We start from the raw sequence: 21,275 nt of genomic DNA, 5'->3' as shown, positions 1-21,275 counted from the left end.
CAACTTAAACAACAAAAATCTTTCCTAACAGTTTACATCGCTCCTCACCTCTTCACTGTAGGATGGGTGAGTGGCTCGAGAAAAAACTATCCCTGTCAACCACATGGTGATAGAGTCCTCAAGGCTGAACTTGTGACATCAATGGGCCCGATGTAGGTGGCTAAATACCGGTCGGTAACGGTGGAATTTGGTAAATTTCACTGTTACCGACCAGTATTTAGCCATTCCCAATGTAGGTAAGGAATCGGTAAATACCGATTCTTTAATACCAATTCCTCATTGTCCTTGCATTTAAGAAATCGGTAATACCGATTCCTTAAATGCAATGTAGGAAGCACATAAAAGAGTGCTTTTGGGCCTTAAGAAATCTGTAATTACCACCAACTTCAAGTTGGTGGTAATTACTGAATTCCTTTAAAAAAAAGCACTTTCTAGCTTTTTTAGAAGCGCCACGTGGCACACATGCATGCCGTTAGGGCATGGATGTGTGCCTCATGTGCACACATGCACATTTCAGGGGTGCATCAGGGTGTCCTTTGGACACCCTGGTACCCTTGAAATACCTCCTGGTATTACAGATTCGGTAATACTGATTGTCTTCACATTCATTCCTATGGGCCTCCAAGCCCATAGGAATGAATGGGTAGGTATTCCTTATTACCGAATCTCAATTACCGATTCGGTAATGAGGAATATTAAGGATTCAGTATTTTTTACCAAATTTTTACCTACATAGGAAATACCGATTTCTTAATACCGAATCGGTACAATTTGGTATTAAGAAATCGGTATTTCACAATTACCTACATCGGGCCCTATGTCCCTAAATAGCTTGTCCCTTAGCCCCGCCCCTCCATTGTACCCTTACCTATTCCCTGCCTTGCCCCTGGGTCTTTTCCATTATCATGAAGCCACCCGGAGGAGACTGGCTTCGTCTGCCACTCTCCCCTAGTCCCTTCATTGTGAAATAATCCCACACCACAAGCCGATCATGTAGCATAAAAGGCCGTCACTTTATTAGGACAGGTTTGTAGTTACATTAAATCAAATACAGATGAAACATAGTATCAACCTCACTATTACATAAAATTCCTAGCAACCCATCCTCCCTTAAACAAATTCCCAAGGTGTATAAAATCATTCCACATACAAATCCCCATTCTCCGACCCTCATTCTGTCTTCTTTCATTTACCGTCCCCTTGCATTCCCCAGTCTTTCTCTCTGTCACCCTACCAAGCATGAAGCCTCTTTGTCCTGCTCCAAAGCCCCAAACTTCATCTTCCCCTCCCCTGTGCTCCACCCTGAGGGCTGGATACGCCCACACTTGGCTCTCCATCCCCCCGAACTATTGCAACCCAGGAAAACCCCAAAGGGTGTTTTTCTGCTCCCCCAGACTAATGTTGTAACTTGTTTCATTATTAAACTCCTTTGCACCATACCGTTTCGTTCCATAACATCCCTACAATATCCAGCAATTCCCTTATGTAATATGCATTGTCAAACTGAAATAAGTGATCCTCATCATCCCTGAACAAAAACTTAAATTCTTTTTTAATACAACCATGGGATAAAAGTTTAATATCCACTGAGATGCAAAAAACTTTCATAGCTCTGTGCAATGTTCTCCTGGCCTTGTCAATGGCCGTGTGTTTTATTGCTTCTCTCCATTGTTTTCTTTTCACAAACTCCGTCCATATCAAACACGTCCCTGCAAACTTTCTTTCTAATAACTGTAAATCCTCCTTTTTTTGTTGTAAATGTGTTAAACCTGACAGTCTGACCAGATCATTCCTTCCCAAATGTTGTATTAGCGTATCTGGGCAACCCTTTTGGGTAACTATGTCCACTAGGAAAGGCAATAAACTGCCTCCGTTCCATCCCACTCCTTCCCCACCATATCACTTCATGTCTGCTACTTCATAGTTCAAGACTTCTTTCATAAATTTGCTGATCTGCATATTTGGCCTTCCTACACACTAAAGAATGTCCCACTATCCATGTCACCATCTTACTTCTCCAGGGCTTATTTACACATCCTATGACAGAAAATAAGACCAAAACAGCCTATTAACTAATCATTGTCCTTTATTTCATTACATATCATTGGCAGCATTTAGATTTCCATCTGCCTATCCTTCGTATCTGTCCCCAACCCCAATCGAGCGAGATTTGCTGCTTATTTGACTGCACCAATTCTAAATGAGTGTTTCCCAAACTTTCCTGGGTCCATGCCTAATTTCTTTAAAGCCAACCACACCGCTGCCAGTAATTGAAAGTCCCTTCATGACAAAAAATTCTTCATACCTCTATCTAGGCCACTGTTGAAATCCCCTCCATTGCCTCACTGGATCCTTTACATCCTTGGCTTAACGGAACTCATTTAACCATTGCCCGTCTGGTCTGTCTTCTTAACCATACCGTCAACTGCAGTTTCTCCAGCGAACTTCATTATGTAGAACCCCTGCCTTCTTTCTGGAGTCTAACAACTCTGAACCCCTAAAGGCACCAAAAATATCCACAGCATGCTGTAACGGCAGCGGTAGGAATGGGCAGGAGACGAGTTTTAGTTAGAGGTTGTTGATTATTTTAGAAAGCAAAAAGTCAGTACAAGTCGAGCGTGATGAGACTCTGCGTGGGGAACGGCTCCTGTCGCTACGCCGGCTCCTCCTCCTTGAGGCTTCCTCTTTTGGGGTCAGTCGGGTGGGGCTTCTACAGGACCTCGCCTCCGTGGGCTCCGTGGTTCCAGCTCACCCTCGCGGAGCCACACGCTTCCTCCTAGCGTGCGGCTGGGCGGAGCGAGTTGTCGTTGGCCTCCTGGCTTGCTCTCCTGCTCTTCCTCCGTTCTCCGCTCGGATCCTTCTTCGGTCCTTTTCCTCAGGGGTGCTCCTCCGGTCCGTAGAATGCCGGTTTCCTCCTCTCCTCTGTACACGCCTCCGGTGAACAAGCACACCCCTTCCTTCTGCGGCGCCGCTTTTGACAGGTCCTCCGTCTCCGCCCCTTCTCCGACGCCAGACCAGTTAAAGGAGCCGCCCTCCTCGTCCTCCTCGATAACCGAGTCATGCCGCCACCATTCACGTTGCGGGTCAGGTGTCTGTGAAGACAAGAGGGAGGGGTCAGGATACACATTCCGCACTCGGGTACCGGGACACTCAGAACGAGGGGGCAGAGGGCGCCCCTCGTTACACATGCATAATCTGAAAACAGCAACTTCAAAAAGATCTTAACTGCATTCCGGTGAACTCTATAAATTGCTCTGTAATAGCTCAAATATTATTGCCTCTCTCACCAGTGAAATCAGCCTTCGCTCTCTCCCCCAACCACACAAATTTCTTCTTAACAACTCACCCTGAGCAGGATCATATCCCCAGTATAATTTTCCCTAAAAAGATAAATGAACCAGTTTACACACTATTGTCATGGGGGATAAACCTATGTCAATTAAATGTAGTATAAAAGTTATTACTCTTCATTCACTGTTTGTTTAGCAAAAGTCTGTGCCCACGCTTTGGCTTAAAAAATCCCAAATTCCAGCCAAGCATGTTAGTGATTTCTCTTTGTAGAATCTGATATCGACCTTGCCACTACTTCAATCACGCATTCACCCCAGCCCAAATGTTGTGTGTTAACTGAGTCTTCTTTTCTTCTGCACGCGATGCCAGCATCCAAAATCTTTGCCACTTTGAACGAGATACGGCATCAGCTACATAATGGTTCATACCTGGCACATGCTTTGCCTGAAAAATTATGTTTAGTTGTAAACACCTTAGCATAAATTGTCTCAACAACGCAGCACCCTGAAATCGCACCCTTTCTGCTTGTTCACCAGTTCAACCACTGTCATATTGTCCACATTGAACATTACTGATCTGTTGGATAGTTCTCTGCCCCATACCAGTAGTGCTACTAATAATGGAAAAAACATTCCAAAAATACATTACTCCTCCCTTGTTTCAGCCAATTATCTGGCCACCTCTAAGCACTCCACTTAAATTCTCAGAAAAGGCCAAAACCATTCGCAGCAGAGGCATCTGTTATATGTTATGTTATAACTGGATTTGTAGCGCTCACTGTTAGTCATGACTGTCCTGGCGCGTGGAAGAAACAATGACAGATTAAGCCCGGGGTCTAAAGCACCTGTTAAAACAGATGAGTTTTCAGGAGTTTTTTGAAGATGGTCAGATCGGTCATATGTCTCAGTGAGTCTGGCAAGGCATTCCACATGTTGGCAGCTCCAACCGCCAGAGACTGACCGCCTAGACGAGATTTCCTAAACCTAGGGACAGCCAGACGTCTATGAGCAGCCGAGCGAAGTTGGAGCATCGGCTGGTAGAACGTAAATCTGGCCCTCAGGTAAGATGGACAAGGGCCGTGTAGAGCTTTGTGAGCCAGGATCAGAGCCTTGAAGCACATTCTTTGAGCCACCTGGAGCCAGTGAAGATCACAAAGCTGTTTGCGGACACTTAGTCTCCTGGGGATGTCAAAGAGGAGCCTAAGAGCCGCCTTTTGTACCACTTGAAGTTTGCCTAAGAGAAAGCCAGGGGAGCCGATGTATAGGGCATTAGCGTAGTCCAGTCGCGAGAGTATGAGGGCCCTGGCCACTGTCTCCTTGGCTGCTTGTGGCTAAAGGGTAAAAACTTCCTTAGGGTTGTTAAGGTACCGAAACATGTTCCCGCCAGTCTCGTGATTTGTTCGCGGAAGCACAAGTCAGCCCCAAACCAGATCCCTAGGTTCCTAGCTACCCCACAGTCACCCTTTGGACAGGGTGATCCTTTGGGCCACAGTGATTCTTTAAAGGTCACCGGGAATTGGCCGTAGAGGAGTATTTCGGATTTACCCTCATTACATTTCAGGCTGGCCTGGGCAAGCCAAGCAAATCTGATGACAAACAATGTTGGGCTTCATCAGTCTTTAGATCACTGCCTTTCCAGGTGAAGAGAAGTTGGGTGTCATTGGCGTATGCCATGATTTTGGCGCCCAACCTCTCCGCCAGGTAGATAAGGGGGGTCAGGTAAACATTGAAAAGCAAGGGGCTCAGAGTCGACCCCTGCGGGACCCCTGTTTCTACTTTGTTATCGGATGAGTGGAAGGGAGGCATCCACACTTGCTGGAAGCGATCTTTGAGGAATGATTCGACCCAACTTAGAGCAGTGCTTGTGATGCCAATGTCCGACAGCCTAGAGGGGAGCTTGAGATGGGGTACCGTGTCAAACGCGGCAGAGAGGTCCAATAAAATCAGTGCCGCCCTGCCGCCCCCATCCAGGCACTCTCTGATGGCCTCAGTGACCTCCACGGGCGCCGTCTCGGTGCTGAAGGATGTTCTGAAGCCAGACTGTGTGGGGTGCAAAGCACCCGAGGCCTCCACAAATTTTTCGAGCTGTCTAAAAGCCACCTTCTCACAGACCTTGGCTAATGCTGGGAGAAGGGAAATGGGACGAGAGGATCTGCCGTAGGTTTCTTGATCAGAGGGAGGAGTTTTGCGTGTTTCCGTTGGGGGGCATCACGCCTGACTGCAGAGATTCGTTGGCCAAGGTCCCCACAATGGGAGCGATTATATCAGCCACCCCGCTTAAAACCCTCGCCGGACAGGGATTAGCCGGTGACCCTGATTTTAGTGATTTTAAGATGACCATCACGTCCTTCCCCTCTACTCGCTCAAAGCATGTAAGGAGCTGGGACAGCTCAGTACTGCCCTGTAACATCAGAGTGGGCGGCGGGTAAGCCAGGGCAGGTAGCTTAAGGCTAGCCTGGATTTTTTTGGATTTTATCAATGAAGAAGGTAGACAGCTTCTCGCACTAGCTGGGGGAAGAGGGTGTGGAAGAGAGTACATCCACTGGAGACGTGAAACTCCGTAAGAAGGCAAAGATTTCTCTGCTATTGTTCTTTGCTCTAGAAATTCTCTCAGTGAAGAAGTCGCCTTTGGCTGACTTAATAGCGGCATAGTATTCTCTTTGGGCTGCGCAGAGTTCCGCTTTGGCTAAGGGGCAATACTCCCGTCGCCAGGCCCGTTCCCGTTCTTTGCATCCTTGCTTCAAGGGAAATGAAGGAGAAACACGTGGGCGCCTGTTTCCTGATGTTTGGGGGAGTGTTTTGATGGTAGTGCTAATCCATTTCGAGAAATTCTCAACTGCCCCCTCTAAATTACTGGCATCGGAGGGGAGAGACTGAGCCAGTGCAGAGGCCAGGGCTGAGATATTAATTTTTACTGAGGGAGGGCCATGGTTCCCATTGACCGATGTACGGGGGCTGCCAATATCCCATGAGAAGCAGACCAAGTAGTGGTCGGACCATGTCACCGGGCGGGGGGAGGCTTCTAGTACCAAACTAAAATTGGAGTAGATTAGACCAAGACAGTGGCCCCCTGAGTGGGTAGTAACGTGCACCTGCTGGGCAAGAAGAGCTAGGTCGCAGAGATCCATTAAATCTCTCGCCCCAGGAGCTGATGGAACATCCACATGTATGTTAAAATCTCCAAGCAGCAAGAATCTAGAGAATCTCATACATATGAAAACATATGGACCTGCCAAATTGTGTTGTCCTCCAGAAAAAAACATGAAAAACCCATTCATTTCATCCAAAAAGGTTCTCCAAATGCATAAATCGGCTCTTACTGTCATTGAAATTATCATTGTGTGGTGTTGTCATGCCTAATCGCCAACAAAATGTTCTACCCCCCACCACACCCCGCAACACTGCAGGCAACATTCTGAAAACCCAAAAGCTTCTTACTTGTCTCAACTCCAGACGTCTCATGAAAATCACTTCATCCAGGAAATGTCTTATTTCAACAATTTGCATAGCAGCATTCTTGCCTCCAATTCCTGAGAATCTAACTTAATACCCAAAAAGGTCAAAATCTTATATGGGTCTTCAGTTTTCTCTGGGGCTAAAGGTACACCTAGCTCCAGAGCCATCTCTTAAACTATTTTAAATCTCTCTGACATTCTCTTGTACTCTTTCATCCAATGAACAAAAAATCATCAAGATAATGTGAAACATGTCTCTGGTCACTTCTTATAGAGAAATCCCACTGCAAAAATGTACTAAATGTCTCTATCTATTTATATAGCCCCCCAAATTGCATGCCCAAAAGGGGGAAATCGGCCAGGTGAATAGGTAATAGCCTACATGCAGGTTTGATGTCTCATTTGGCTAAATCCTCAGCCTCATCACTCACATATCAATGTCAAAGCATTGTCTACCGAAGCATAAATTACGCTAGAGTCTTCTGTCGTGATGAAGCATTCACTGACCCTTCTGGCCAAGATAAATGATGAATCATTAAGCATTTACCCTCCTTCTTTTTTGGAACTGCTCCTAGTGGAGACATTACCAAGTCTTGCATGGGCCAGTTGTAAAAAGGACATACCATTTTCCCTTCCTTAAAATTCTTTATTCAGTTTAGCTGCAACAATATGATTCATAGTTTTGCAGATTGTAAATTGTCCGCCCACCTCTGCACCCTGGGAACTTGATATTATCCTAAATGGAAACCTTCCCTAAAACCTCAGTCAAGTTTCAAAGCTGCTACGTCTTTAGCAATGGAATGAGTTTAACAACTTCAACTGGTGTAGGATCCCTTTGGTGTAGCCTGTGTTTGATATCCTCTCCCTGTGGGTGTCCTCCAAGGTTCCCCAGTATTAGCCATTATGAAACATTGTGCAATGGGTTTTCTACCCCTACAAGGCAAAAACCCTTGTTGAAATTCCAGCATGGCTCTAAATTCTGCCCCTGACCTCTTGTAAAATTCCCCTCCCCTTTTATGCGGGCGATACTGATACTGGCGATATATTATAGGAAGGCTCGTATGAGCAGTTGCTGGCGGCTATGTAGACAACTTCCATTGTAACCATAGCTCTGAATCCACATCTCCCCATGGTTTCTCCGAGTTCAAACTGAGTCTTACCCTAAACTCCTCATCATGTCTACACCAGGCATAATCCCCTAAATGCATCTGCACTTTCCAATCGATATTAATGTACTTAAATATTGCTTTTGCTCTGTCCGTATGTTTCTTGCAATATATACTGGCATAGATAAAAAATGTGGCTGTCCAGTTGTCCATATTGATGAGTACCCTGGGAGGCCTAGCAAATTCCCATACCTCCTCCTTTGAACCCTCTTTTGCCTGCATGTCCCTATGCAGTAGTTTAAAAATGTCCACATATTCATGTTTCCAAATACGCTTCTTTGTCTTCTCAGATATGTGGGACCATAGAGGCATCACTAGACAATATAAGGAAGATTCTTTCTATGTTGTAACTCCTTATCTTTTTCACCATCTGTAGTTTCTGATGTTTTGATATTTTCTTTAGCATCACTTTGAATTTCTTTATCACACACCTCTTTCTTCAAAGGCTTCTGTTTGGCTTCCGGATCCCCCAACCTTGACTTCCTTTTATTCATATCTTTCCTCATTTCTTTATCAATGATTCCTTCTCTTACATCAATTTTTTAACTTTCTTTCCTGCCCTTTGCTTTATCTCCAGTATCTCACACAGACCACCATTCTTTAGCACCTTGTGAAAATCTATCTTGTCCCTTTCCTTGATCCCTAGTTTCGGATACACTCCTTCTTCCGTGCAAAACAGTGGTGCTTCTTTTGTCGGTTCTTCAAATCTGAAAAACACCTTTATATATGGTCACTCGGTATTTCCCTACAACAATAAAGGAGCAGCACAAGTGTTCCAAGAATTTCGTAGAGAACTGATCCATTTTACACTTAGACGTGACATTGCTGTAAAGAAATACATTAACCCTGATGAAGTCCTCTCAGAGGACAAAATGCGTTGGCCGGGTTGTTTCTTTGATGTATTGAAGAATAATAAAGAGACTTGTTTTGAAACTTCATACTACGGCTCCCATGTTATCTTTGTATTGGAGAAGAGTACATTTATATTGACACTATTGAACTATGTGTACTGCATGAAAGGAGGAGAGAAAAAACAATGAGAACAAACTCTGCAATACAATTGTTGGATTCTTGAGGCACTCCCTTTTGTGTGTTTTTTCTGTTTTAATTTATTTATGGTTTTGGAGTAGGTTGACCATTAGAGGGCGAGTGCAGACCAATATTACCTTGTGGAACTAGCACATGTGCAGCTGTAGCCAGAACTACTCTTGCTTTTGGATACCTTGTCTCTTAGACCAATCCCCTCCATTCTCCCCTAGTCTATCCCGTGCCTTGCCCCGGCGGTCCATTCCATTATTACGAAGTCACCCAGGCGGAGACTGGCTTTGCCTGTCGCTCCCCCCAAGTCCCTTTATTGTGTGAATACGAACCATTTTCAATATCATCATGTAATCTCTTAAACTGCTGCTTTCTCTTTATCGGAGGCCTTGAACGCCAATAGATGTCTTGCAAACCCAGGTCCAATAGGGTCTCCTACATAGCAGGCGGGGTGCCATGCTCTGCAGTATATTTACACATGTTCCTAATGCAGATGAGCTAAATCTATCCAACTCTATACAAGGTTACAAATGTCCATAGGTTCTAGGGCAGCCTGTGTATTATTCCCCCTCCTGAACACAGTTATTCACCTTGCTCACACTGACTACTTATGATTACTCAGAGGCACCACTCTCAGTCTTATTTTCCACTATCAATTTCTGGGGCATTTTATTCCCTAACTGGCGGAAGCCTAAAAGTGTCCTATCTTCTCCGGGGTGATAGCTGTATGGCGGTACGAACATTTGTGAGCTCCATCTCTCCTAAGGTCTGCCTAAATCAAGTCTGACCAGTGTCCCAGGCAGAGTAACATAAATGTTTCTGACTTATCTGGGGATTGAGCCAGGAAGAGATTCAACCTCTGGATTGTGGAGGAGGTCCCACCCAGTGCCCTATAAAAGCCCCTGTTGTTAATAACCCTATCAGTTGACCTGCAACACTGGCAGCCCTCACAGGGCAGCACATGCAGCATATGCTGCACTTGTTTAAGGTAGGGCCTGTTTTGGGTGGTCCACCTATATAACACCAACATGTAGGCCGTGATTGGACTCAGGAAGGCGGTGATAGCACATGATTTTTCTTTTCAGTGTTTCTTCTGACACTTTAGCTACTGCTGCTCACATTGTTCTGGTAAATATCTTTTTAATGCACAAATTTGTTTAACCTGTTTTGCCTTCTCACCTACTGAGCTGTTTAACACTCGATTGCTCACCAGAACAAAAGGCAGAAAGTCATGAACTAAATTTTATTTTGTATTTCAGAAGTCTGACAATGGGCACTATGACATGTAATCAGGGCCACTTGAATTTTGCCTTTCTGTAGCTGCAGCGCTTCATGCATAATCATGGATTTTCCTCATTTGCCTTATAATGCACCATTTGCTGAATAATTTGAAAATTTCACCAAAAAATTTAAAATAAAATTCTAGATCCGGTGAACCAAAAGTTATTAAACAAAAAGCACTACACAGGCTTCTAAGTAGTGGCAGGACCTTTGCAACGTTTAAGCTGCCATCTATATTGTTAGTCATATAGTTTTGCTTTAAATGCTGCTAACCCAGCATGCAAAATGCTATGGGTTACAATTCCAGAATAGGTCTTAGGTGTTAAGCACAGCATTAAGATGCTTGTCAGCTTTGTTATAAACTTTAACAGTCATCTAATCAATTTTCACACATAAAAACAAAAGCAAACTTTGCTTCAATTGTGAGGTTTCAATCTTTCATTCATGTCAAGCATTAAAAGAAGCATTGGCAATGCAAACTATTTTGTCTTTTGTGTAGTGGTAAGTTTCACATCACAACAAAGATGCAACATGGGCAGCTGCAACGCAACCTTCCCTAATGCAAAGGATAAGTAAAAGACAGGTCACAAAAGCAGAAGGGACATCACACTGTTTTCTGACACATGCAGTACAGGTAGCTAGCACACTGAAGAGGGCATGAGAGGAGTTAAAGGACTGTTGAATGCTCTCTGTAGACGGACATAAACATGCAAGAAATACAACAGCCCCTGGCGAAACAGCCAAACCTTCTATGGAACTACCATACGTTCATGTACTCATATAAGATGATGTTATGCTTCATAAGTGAGTTCCACATCTAGCATTGGGAAGCATCCAAGAGTAATGTTGTTCACTGATTGTATAGTTTCCTAGTTGCAAGTTCCCTGGTTTGCATGAGGTTATGTTACTCCAGTTCAGATTTATGATGTCCCTTTTTTAAACTCAGACCTATATAAAATTGTGCGTGGGTGAGCTAAAAATGTTTTTGTCTGGTGTCTCCCTTGTGAAAGTTTTTTAAATCTGGAGGTTTGAGTAATGGACTTTACTTCTCTTTTCCATCCCCATATTTTGATGCATGAATATTGCCCCTAAAAGGTCAGGCGCCTCCCTCAGAATTGCAGGTCTTGGTATCTCACATCAGATATTCCGAAACCATCCCTTGTTTAGGTCGAGGACCGTCGCACTGCGTAGCAGTGGGCAGAGCCCGAGATTAAATGTTTCTTAGAGGGGGCTTGAAACCCACCCCTCTTCTCCATTGGCTGGCCTAGTAAATGCTGGCCAGCCATTGGAGGAGAGGGGCGTCACTCCCTTTAAGCCCCGTCTTTTTCGGATTCGGGGGCGTGTTTTTTGCTTTCTTTCTATCTGTGACGTCATCCGTCACTCAGCAAAAAACACGCCCCCGATTCCAAACATTCCGGACCTTTGCGGTGTACCGTCGTTTCAATCTCCCCATCTGGCTGGTCTCCCCCTCGCCCCAACCTCACGAAGAATTATTTTCCCAACTGCTACTTGTAAAGCTGAAAGCAGGGGTTGATGCTGCTACTTGTAAAGCTGAAAGCAGGGGCTGATGGGGGCCGCGGTGAGCTTTGCACAACATTGTAATTCATGAAACATCGGCAGAGCCTTCAAACATCAAACTCTCTTCCCCATCATGTGAATGTGCCGCGGGCCCTGGCACCCCCCGGACCCTCTGCGGATTTGTTTGCACGTGTGCTGGGAGGGGAAGGCGGGGCTGTTAGCATGGACTCTGCCCCCTGCCTGTTCTCATGTGTGGCTCACGAAAGCCAGGGTACTGCAGAAGCAAAGGCCCCCAGCGGCCGGGGGGCTGCGGATGGAAGCAGGTGCCTCTCCCAGGGATTACTAATCGCCTGCTCTCTCTTACCACGCATTGGCATTTTGTAGCGCTCGCGGCATGTTTACAAAATACACAGATCGGTGTGTTGTCCAGGATGGACACGAAAAGGCTGTAGACTCGGCTTTCTTTGTTGCTTCCTCGGTACCAGAATAATGTAGCCAGAGATTCATTTAAAATCTGTATGCACACAACCCAACACACACACAGCACGCACACACAACACGCACACAACGCACACACACACAACACGCACGCACACAACGCACACACACACAACACACACTCACACACAACACGCACACAACACACACAACACACACGCACACAACTCACAACGCACACACACACACCTTCATCGAAACGCAAACCGCCACGTTCTGTGTTCGTCCACGTGTCGCATTTCCCCGGTTTGTGTGAGTTGTTCTTGTGTGACATTTTGAGTGGCACTTTATAGCGTCATGAAGCAATTATGTCGCCGTATTTAAATACATATGTAAAATCACTCCTTTTGTGGAATGTAATTGGCGTTCTGTGCTGCAACTTCTCCAAGAACCCAAAACTGACCCGGAGGCATCACTTGCACATGACAAGGGGACGCTGGACAGACAGGTTGGCTTGTCCTTTCTCTTACACAAAGCGAAGGGATTTCAAATTTTGAAAATTGTCCTAATTACAATACAAACATTAATTTACTGGCATCAGACCATTAAAACACGATAGTTTGTTTAGTCCAACTAAAGTGAGCCAAGACAGCGTGCCCCACAATTAATTATCTTTTTAATTTACGAATGAGGACTGGCCCTAACACGTCTCAGTGAAATAACCAGTCCACTCACGACCAAAAGCATTTATTTTCTCGATTTGAGATGTTGACAGGTGCAGCAGGCCTTTCTTGAAGCTAAACTTTGACCTTTAAGTTATGCACTGCTCTTTGCAGCAGGGCTCAAACTGTAAGCCACCCTACTGTAAAAATATACCTCCATCAGATCTCCAAATCTTGCTGGCACCCCTTAGTTCCCTAAAACGGACCCTAAGAAAATAGACTCATGCAGGGATGACCTTGTGACGTCAGTAACAACCTTGCTGTCCTCTGAGGCAACTGTGGTGTAGCAAGGGCAACATTGTGCACTAATGTAAGCAGGCAAAGTGGACCGTCAATGCCTGATTTTGCAGTAGATAACAGTCAACTCCCCCCCCCCCCCCGCCTCCAGCTGTGCCTCTGAGAAATAGCTCAGAAAACGCGTGCCTGCCTTAAAATTACTGCAAAATCAATCAGCTGTGTTCGGTCTGGTATCAAAGTATACTTTTCACCAGAGGCGCAACTAGAGCCACATTTCGGAGGGGCTAAGAACATTTTTCGGGGGGGGGGCTGAATCTTTAAGCGACATGCAGAGTGGAGCTAGAGGGTCTCTTTGAAGGGGTAAACAGGCCTCATTAACATGCAAATGGCCCTTTAAAGACCTGTGAAGTGCCTTGTTTGCTCGCCCCTTCCGCTCTGAGACCGCAGATCCTTGCCTCTACGTTTAAAGATAAAATCAAACAAATCAAATCAAACTCGCATAACCCATGTGCTTGTGTCTCCGTGTGTGGTACATTGTGTCAATTAAAAGGTGCGTGCTAGGACAAGTAGTATTCCCCTTGGACACTGAGCTGTGGGTTGCACCATGATTTTCAGTACGCTCCCTTCCTGTTTTATCATTACATTTTTCTGTGACGATGTCGCTCCGAGCTCCGTTACCGTTTCTGAGCACTTCACCCATGCTCTAGTGTGTTTCAGATTTCTGACAAATGTCTGCTCTGTTTTCTTTGCGCTTGACGAGATGGAACATGTTGTATGCACTCCTGCCTGCACAAACCATTTTTATTTTTTTTAAATCGAACTTCCAAACATGTCGTCAGACGGTCTGGCACTAAGTGCATTTTTATTTGTGGGTGTCTATTTCTTTTTTTGTTATACGAGCACCAATTCCTGCATACTTCAGTAGCCCGGTCTGCACTTCTGACCTGTGTTTAATTTTGAGGGTGGTACTTACAGGAATATTTTACCCAGCAAGTTTATGAGGTGCATTGTAAATCACGAAGAGCACTGTTGGAATTCAGTGGTGTGTGTGAGACATCTGGTTGGTGGTGAGCGGCCCCAAGTTGGGACAAAAGGTAGCATGGGCCCACTCACATCGGTTAATCGCAAATGAGACTCCTCTCACGCCCTTTTTTCGTTTGATGAAAGGGCGTCCCTACTTTCTACTAACAAGCCAGTCTGTGTGTGTGTGGCTCTGTGTGGATAGCATTTTTTGTAGGTGACTCTATGTGTGGGTGGCTCGGTCTGTGTGAGGGTGACTCTGTGTAGGTGGCTTTATGTGTGTGGGTGGCTTTATGTGAATGACTCTTTGTGGGTGGCTCTGTATGTGTGTGTGTGTGTGTGGCTTTGTGTGGGTGTAAATGCAATAGGTCATGCATATGCGAGCGATTAAGCTATTGGCATTGTAAATGACAATGCCATTTATTTAACGATTAAGCTATTGGCAATGTAAATGACAATGCTATTTATTTATGATAAAGAAAGAAAAAAAAATCATGAGCAATGCCAATAGCTCTATTTTTAATAATGCAGAGACCATTGCATTGTAAATGCTTGTTTTTCATAAGATGACAGCAGTAGAAATAACTTTTCTTCATAGAAGAGGTACATCTTGCGCAGAAACTGAATAAGATTCCATCCATCCATCAGAGGACTAGTACAACTAGAGCAGTAGCAGTCAACCTTTCCCCATCACAGGTCACTTACAAATTAGGTAGGAGCAAGTCAAGCTCCACTTCTGCACAGAACAAGTACAGCATAGCAGTAGCCAAGCAAGCTATCCTCTCACTCAGAGAGCAGATTGTGCAATCTTCACTAGGGTAGACTAGTACAAGCTTTCATCACTCACCGAATTTGCACAGTTAAGGTATGAGTGACATGTAAGTTACATACAGATCTCTGGAGAGGAGTCTTATACAGATATATGTTCCCACGGTCACCTTTGTACTTGTACAGATTGTTTCACTAAAGGCTCCAGGGTCACACAAGTAGTAGAAACGCATTATGCAAATGCACAATACCATACAATACACAACAGTCACAATTTTCTAACACAAGCGCTAAGCAATAACATTGTCCTCTCTAGATAAGGTAGTTTTATTAATTGGACTATCTTTAACCCATGAAAAATAAAACTCTGATGAATGAAAATGTTTGAAAAATCCTAACCACTGGAAATAATTTGATTAGCATTCCATTTGTTTGGTTTTCAACTTGTCTGCACAAGTATAGGAAGGGACCAACCATATGTAAATCATTTTTGGCCGACCCAAAACAAGTAGTCCAGCTGGAACTTCAAAGGCACTTCCCTTGTTGAACAGGAATACAAGGACACAGACATAGTTTGGCCTTAGCTAGAAATTCCATGCAGCAGATCCTGGCTCACTGAATAGCCTTTGCTGGTCCGAAAAGCACACATGGGGCGAGTATTTACATTCAGCATTAACAACTTTAGACATACAAGAGGCATGGAATAGTAAGATGGAAAGGGCAGCTTTTAATAAAACGTGTAATTGTGCTGCAAAAAATCTGTCCCTTGATAAAAGAGCCTTGGTAAAACACAAACATTCCTGGACAGTTATAAACTCTTATGTCAAACTAAAACCGCAAGCTTATTTGGAGGTGTGGCGGCAGGGAATGAAGGGGCCGAAAACTGGGTCTAGGTAGATAGGGTTTTATTCTTTTTAAGACACGCTTGTTTCTATCGGTTATTCTTTTGGTTGCAAACTTGGCTGGATCCATGATGGCGAAAGGGTCCCAGGTCTCCAGTTTGCTGGTTTGGCTTCTCTCTGACTTCCTCATCAGTCCCGGGATAGGCGTGGTAACCCCAAAAAGCAAGAGAGAGAGATGGCTGTCAGTGAGGTTTACTCTCTGAATAACAATATTAGTAGGGCCGGGGGTGAGGAACCGCCTAAGTCACTCGTGAATATCAGTGCACTATGCCGCTTTCAGGACGGTGCTAGTGAGGGGCTGTGATAGCGGGAAGGGAAATGGAGTGATGAAAAAGGGAGGGGGGTATGCAAGTGCTTCAGGGAACGCCGGACTTTGTATGGCGATTCAACGGCGGCCTCGCCTCCCCACCCAGCCTGAGATACGGTCCTGTACCTGCAGAAGCCACGCTCCTCTGTGGGCGTGGCTCGGGGATAAATGGAACCGTTGGCCTCCTGGCACTGCCTCCACTGCCAGCAACTCTTCACCGGACTGCTTCTCTCCTCTATCTTCCGTCCAGTTCTCGCTGTCTCTCGATTCCGCCGTGGCTTTTCTGCTCTCCTCTCTCGCGTCGGTGATGTCGCACACCTCGTTGTGCACTTCCCGGACTTTATCCAATGGGTTTCCTATGACGGCCCGAGTGGGCGGAGTCTCGTCACAGTAGAACGCCCAGTTAAAGGTGCCTGATTCTTCTTCTTCTTCCGCTGTGTTGCAATCCTGTGACCAGTCCTCCTGTTGGGGATCAAAGAGAGGAGGTGACGGGAGTAAAACAGTCCACCACTCTTTACTCTTGTCATGGGACACGGGATTCCAGTCTACCTGGTCACACACCTCCCCCCTGGACTCTCCCGATCGGGGAGAGGAGGAATTCTAGACAGATAGTCAGCCTTGCCATTGTCCTTGCCCTTCCTATGTCTTACTTCGAAGGAGAAGGGTTGGAGCGATAAAAACCAGAGGAGTACCCTGGGGTTTTGGGATTTGTTCCGGCACATCTACTGTAGTGGAGCTCGGTCGGTATATAGAAGAAAAGCGCGTCCCTCTAAATAATATCTCAACTTATCCACCGCCCACTTTATCGCTAGGCATTCCCTCTCAATGGTAGGATATTTACATTCCCGGGGAAAGAGTTTTCTACTTCTATATAGGACTGGATGTTCCAACCCATCATCCCCTATTTGAGACAAGACTGCCCCTAAACCTGCACTGGAGGTGTCTGTGGACATGATGAATGTTTTATGAAAATTCGGGAAAATGAGCACTGGGTCGGTTGTTATAATCTCCTTCACTTTATTGTAGGCTTGGATCATAGCTTCGGTGGGATGTCCTAGTGTCTGCTGTTTAACCTCTTTTCTTAGGACGTCAGTTAAAGGGGCGGCTACTTCTGCGAATTGTGGTATGAATCGTCTGTAATAGCCGATGAGGCCCAAAAATGCTCTTAGTTCCCGTTTGGTGGAGGGAAAAAGTGTACTCGATATAGCCCTGACTTTTGCCGATTGGGGAGCTATCACTCCCTCTCCCAGTATGTGTCCTAGATATTTTACATGTGTGTATGCTGCACGTGATTTCTTTGCAATAATGTGCAAACCTGCGTTTTTCAGGACTTGTAGTAGTGTTGTTAGGTGTTGTAGATGTTCTGACCATTTCGGACTGAATACCACAATATCATCTAGGTAAGCTGAGCAGAATGAAGAATAGGGCATTAGAATGGTGTTCATTAGGTGTTGAAAAGTCGCCGGGGCCCCATGTAGTGCGAATGGTGACATATTAAACTCATATAGTCCGTCTTGTGTGGAAAAGGCTGTCTTTTTCTTGTCCTCTTCTTTTAAAGGGACCTGCCAATATCCCTTCGTTAAATCAAAGGTCATTATAAACTTTGAATCTTCACGTTTTCGATTATCTCATCTACCCTAGGGATAGGGTAAGTGTCGAAGGATGATATGGCGTTCAGAGCTCTGAAATCCATGCAAAAACGGGTAGACCCATCAGGCTTAGGCACCATCACGATTGGCGAAGCCCAATCTATTTTAGAGGGCCGGATTACTCCTAGTTTCAACATGTCATTGACTTCCTTTCTTATAGTTTCTCGCCTTGCGGCGGGGATGCAGTATGGTGTTTGCTTGACACGTTTTCCCTCAGGACTCTCAATATGATGCTCTGCTAGGTGTGTTCTCCCCGGTAAGTCCGAAAAGATGTCGGCAAACGGTGTTAGAGTGTTCTGCAGGCCGAGTTGCTGCTCCGTTGTGAGTTCCTTATTTATCGGGAGCAGGTCGAGTGTTGTTTCTTTCTTGGAGGATGGTAATGCTACTTGCGTATCTTTGGGTGGGGGTCCCAACCATTTTTTCAACATGTTGATGTGATATGATTGTTTTCTGGAGGGTGAGATCTGTACTTTATAAGTCGTTTTTCTGATGGTTTCCACAACGGGGTAGGGTCCTAACCATTCACTCTGGAATTCCTTGGCGGAGGAGGGAAGCAAGACCAGCACCCAGTCATCCACTGCTAGTATTCTCCATTTCTTCACCCTATCGTAGTATTTTTATTGTTTTTCTTGACTCTTTTCCAGATTGGCGGTGGCAAGTTCTCGTAATTTCCCAATCTTGGACCGTAGCTGTAGAGTGTAATCAAGTAGAGACTTTTTCTCGTCTTCCTCTTCTTTTTCCCATGCGTCTTGGCTGATCTCTATAAGCAACCTAGGTTGCCTTCCATACAGCATTTCAAACGCTGAGCAGCCCATACTACATTGCATTTGAGCCCTAAGCACGCATAAAGCCAGAGGTAGTAATCGGTCCCACTCTTGTCTTTCCACCAGGAGCATTTTTTTCAACATGGTTTTGAGTGTTCTGTTATACCTCTCAACTAATCCATCCGTTTGCGGATGGTATACAGAGGTACGGATGTGCCGGAGGTCTAGGGTTTTGCATACTTCCTTCATTAATTTAGAAACGAACGGCGTGCCTTGGTCCGTTAATATCTCCATTAGGGAAGCCAACCCTGGAGAACAACTCAATAAGCTTCTCTGATATATTCTTGGTAGTGGGGGCTCTAAGGGGAAAGGCTTCCGGAAAGCGAGTGGTGTAGTCCACAATGACTAATGCGTATATGTTCCCTTTTGCACTTTTAGGAAGGGGCCCTATCAAGTCCATTCCTACCCTTTCAAAAGGTTTACCAATGACTGTTAAAGGCTGGAGTGGTACGGCCGGTGGTTGTTGTAGATTCCTTTTTTGGCATATGTCACAACTTTGGCAGTAGTTCTGGCTATCTTTGTATATCCCTGGCTAAAAGAAATGACGTAGAAGGTTTTGTGTGGTATTTTCCGCTCCAGAGTGTCCTGCTGTGATGTGTGTGTGTGTGTGTGTGTGAATAAAAAAGTATTTGCTCACGAAAAGCAACAGGCACTACAAACTGTAAGGCTTCTCCCTGACTACCTTCTCTGTACAGGGGATCGTTTTTTTATGAGAAAACGTGGATAGGGAGGGGAGGTAACATCCTTATTAACATGTGCATTTTCCCAGGCATTAAAAAGAGTAAAGTCATTGGCCTGAGAGAATTTAAAACTACGGTCCGACAACAAGGGCTCTTTTGAAGTCGGGGCTGGATAGGTTTGAACCTGTTGTTCTGTATGGCTGTCCAGGTTATTTCGAAACATGGCCAGCAATTTAGGATTGTCTATCCCTATAATGAGGTCTTCGGGTAGAGAGTCCACCACCCCCACCCTTACTGTGCATGGTGTTTGGTCATTAGGGAGTAAAGTGACAAAAGCGACAGGGTAGGGCTTTATATCACCGTGGACACAACGTATATGAACTAGAGTGTCTTTTTCATACTGGAGCGGGAGAACGCATTCTTTTTGAATAACCGACTGATTGCATCCTGAGTCTAACAAGGCACTCACATTCTTACCATTAACCCTTACACTTACAGGAAATGAGGGGCCCATTTCTGATGAGTATAGGACCGCCTTAGGGATGTACCCCACCTCCATGGGCTCCTCCGCTGGTTTATTTCAAGGACATAGACGAGCAATATGGCCCCACTCCCCACACTCGAAACATTGGGGGCCTCTATGGGGTATGGGCTCAATTTTTATGGGTTTGCTTCTTTTGCATCCAGTGGGATTTTAGGCTTCTTTTCTCCTTTCTGTACCATCCCAACCTTGGGGTTCTTTTCGTTCTCCCATGGAAAGGTTTGTGGTTGCGCTCTGGCATAATTGGAAGCCATCTCAACGGCTTGTTCCGGTGTGAGGTGGGAATGTTGTTTAAGCCACCTCTTGGTGCCATAAGGTAGCGCCTCCAGAAATTGCTCCAAATAAATTCTATTCATTATTTCTTCCTTCTTGCTGCTATTCAGTCTTAGCCACTTTTCCGCGGCCATTTTTAACCTAAAAAAAAGGGTTTTGGGGAATTTCCCCCAATACACCTCTCTCTTTGCGGAACCTAACACGGTAGGCTTCTGAATCTAGTCCTACCCAAATGGTCCAAGATCACTTCTTTAATTTCAGCATAAGGGGTGAGTCCGCTACGGGAGTGACCGCCTCGCAAAATGCATTTCCACCCTTTACATTTTTTTCAACTGTTGAATCCTGAACACCTATTCTCAATAATAAGGTATGCCAGTTACCAGAAATAAGACAACTGTTGCATGCACATCGCGTAATTCTTTCCGCTATCAGTAACAGTATCTACATCTTTCGTGATTCTGAGCATGAACACTACTGATTGCAATAGTATTTTCTACTTACTAATTTTTAAGCACCTGTACAGCTTTCACACGTAAGTAATGGTTATCATATATCTTTTAATTCAGACATTGCACTTTTGAAGGGAAACGAGGACAGATTTCCAAAAGTGGTTCAACACAGGCACGAACAATCTGTGTTAATCTTGGCCAAAGTGTTTCTGTAAGATTGTATAGTTCAAGTAACCAAAAATGTACATTGAGTGTGAATTCGGATCATACAAGCATGAGTGATTTCAATATGTGTATTTTAGTATAGAAATAAATGTGTATATACCTTAAAACCATAAATGTATACATCTAAGTAACTGCCCATAAAACTGAATACCACAAATATTCTAGGTTTCTAGAGTGTGCAACAGCTCAAACTGTTTTAAGGGGTGCAAACTGTTGCCTCCTATCACCATTTACATTGAAGGCATATACACACACCTCTGATGCCTGAAAATCATCAGTATATACATTTAGTGCTAACTTACTAGACTGTAGAGATCAGGCAGGGGACTTCCGAGGGCAGTATATACATTTCTCTGTACTTAGTCTCTTTGTGATATGTGTACCAGCCCTTTCTATGTTAGCTTAGTGAAGAAAGCAAGTATGCACCAAGCCACTGTCCACTGCTGTCAAAAGAGGAATAGAAGAGGTAGATGAGATAAGCAGTGCACGGGG

General features: G+C 44.9%; 1 protein-coding gene across 1 annotated transcript in view; it reads left to right on the top strand.

The window, feature by feature from the left end:
* Window positions 1-21,275, top strand: part of LOC147727738 (uncharacterized) — a 158,498-nt gene that overhangs the window by 13,757 nt on the left and 123,466 nt on the right. The window lies entirely within an intron of this gene.

The sequence above is a fragment of the Lissotriton vulgaris genome, chromosome 3_1, assembly GCF_964263255.1.
Source record: "Lissotriton vulgaris chromosome 3_1, aLisVul1.2, whole genome shotgun sequence".
Classification (NCBI taxonomy): Eukaryota; Metazoa; Chordata; class Amphibia; order Caudata; family Salamandridae; genus Lissotriton; species Lissotriton vulgaris.
Note: the sequence above shows the minus strand (reverse complement) of the source record. Positions and strands in the feature narration are given on the sequence as shown.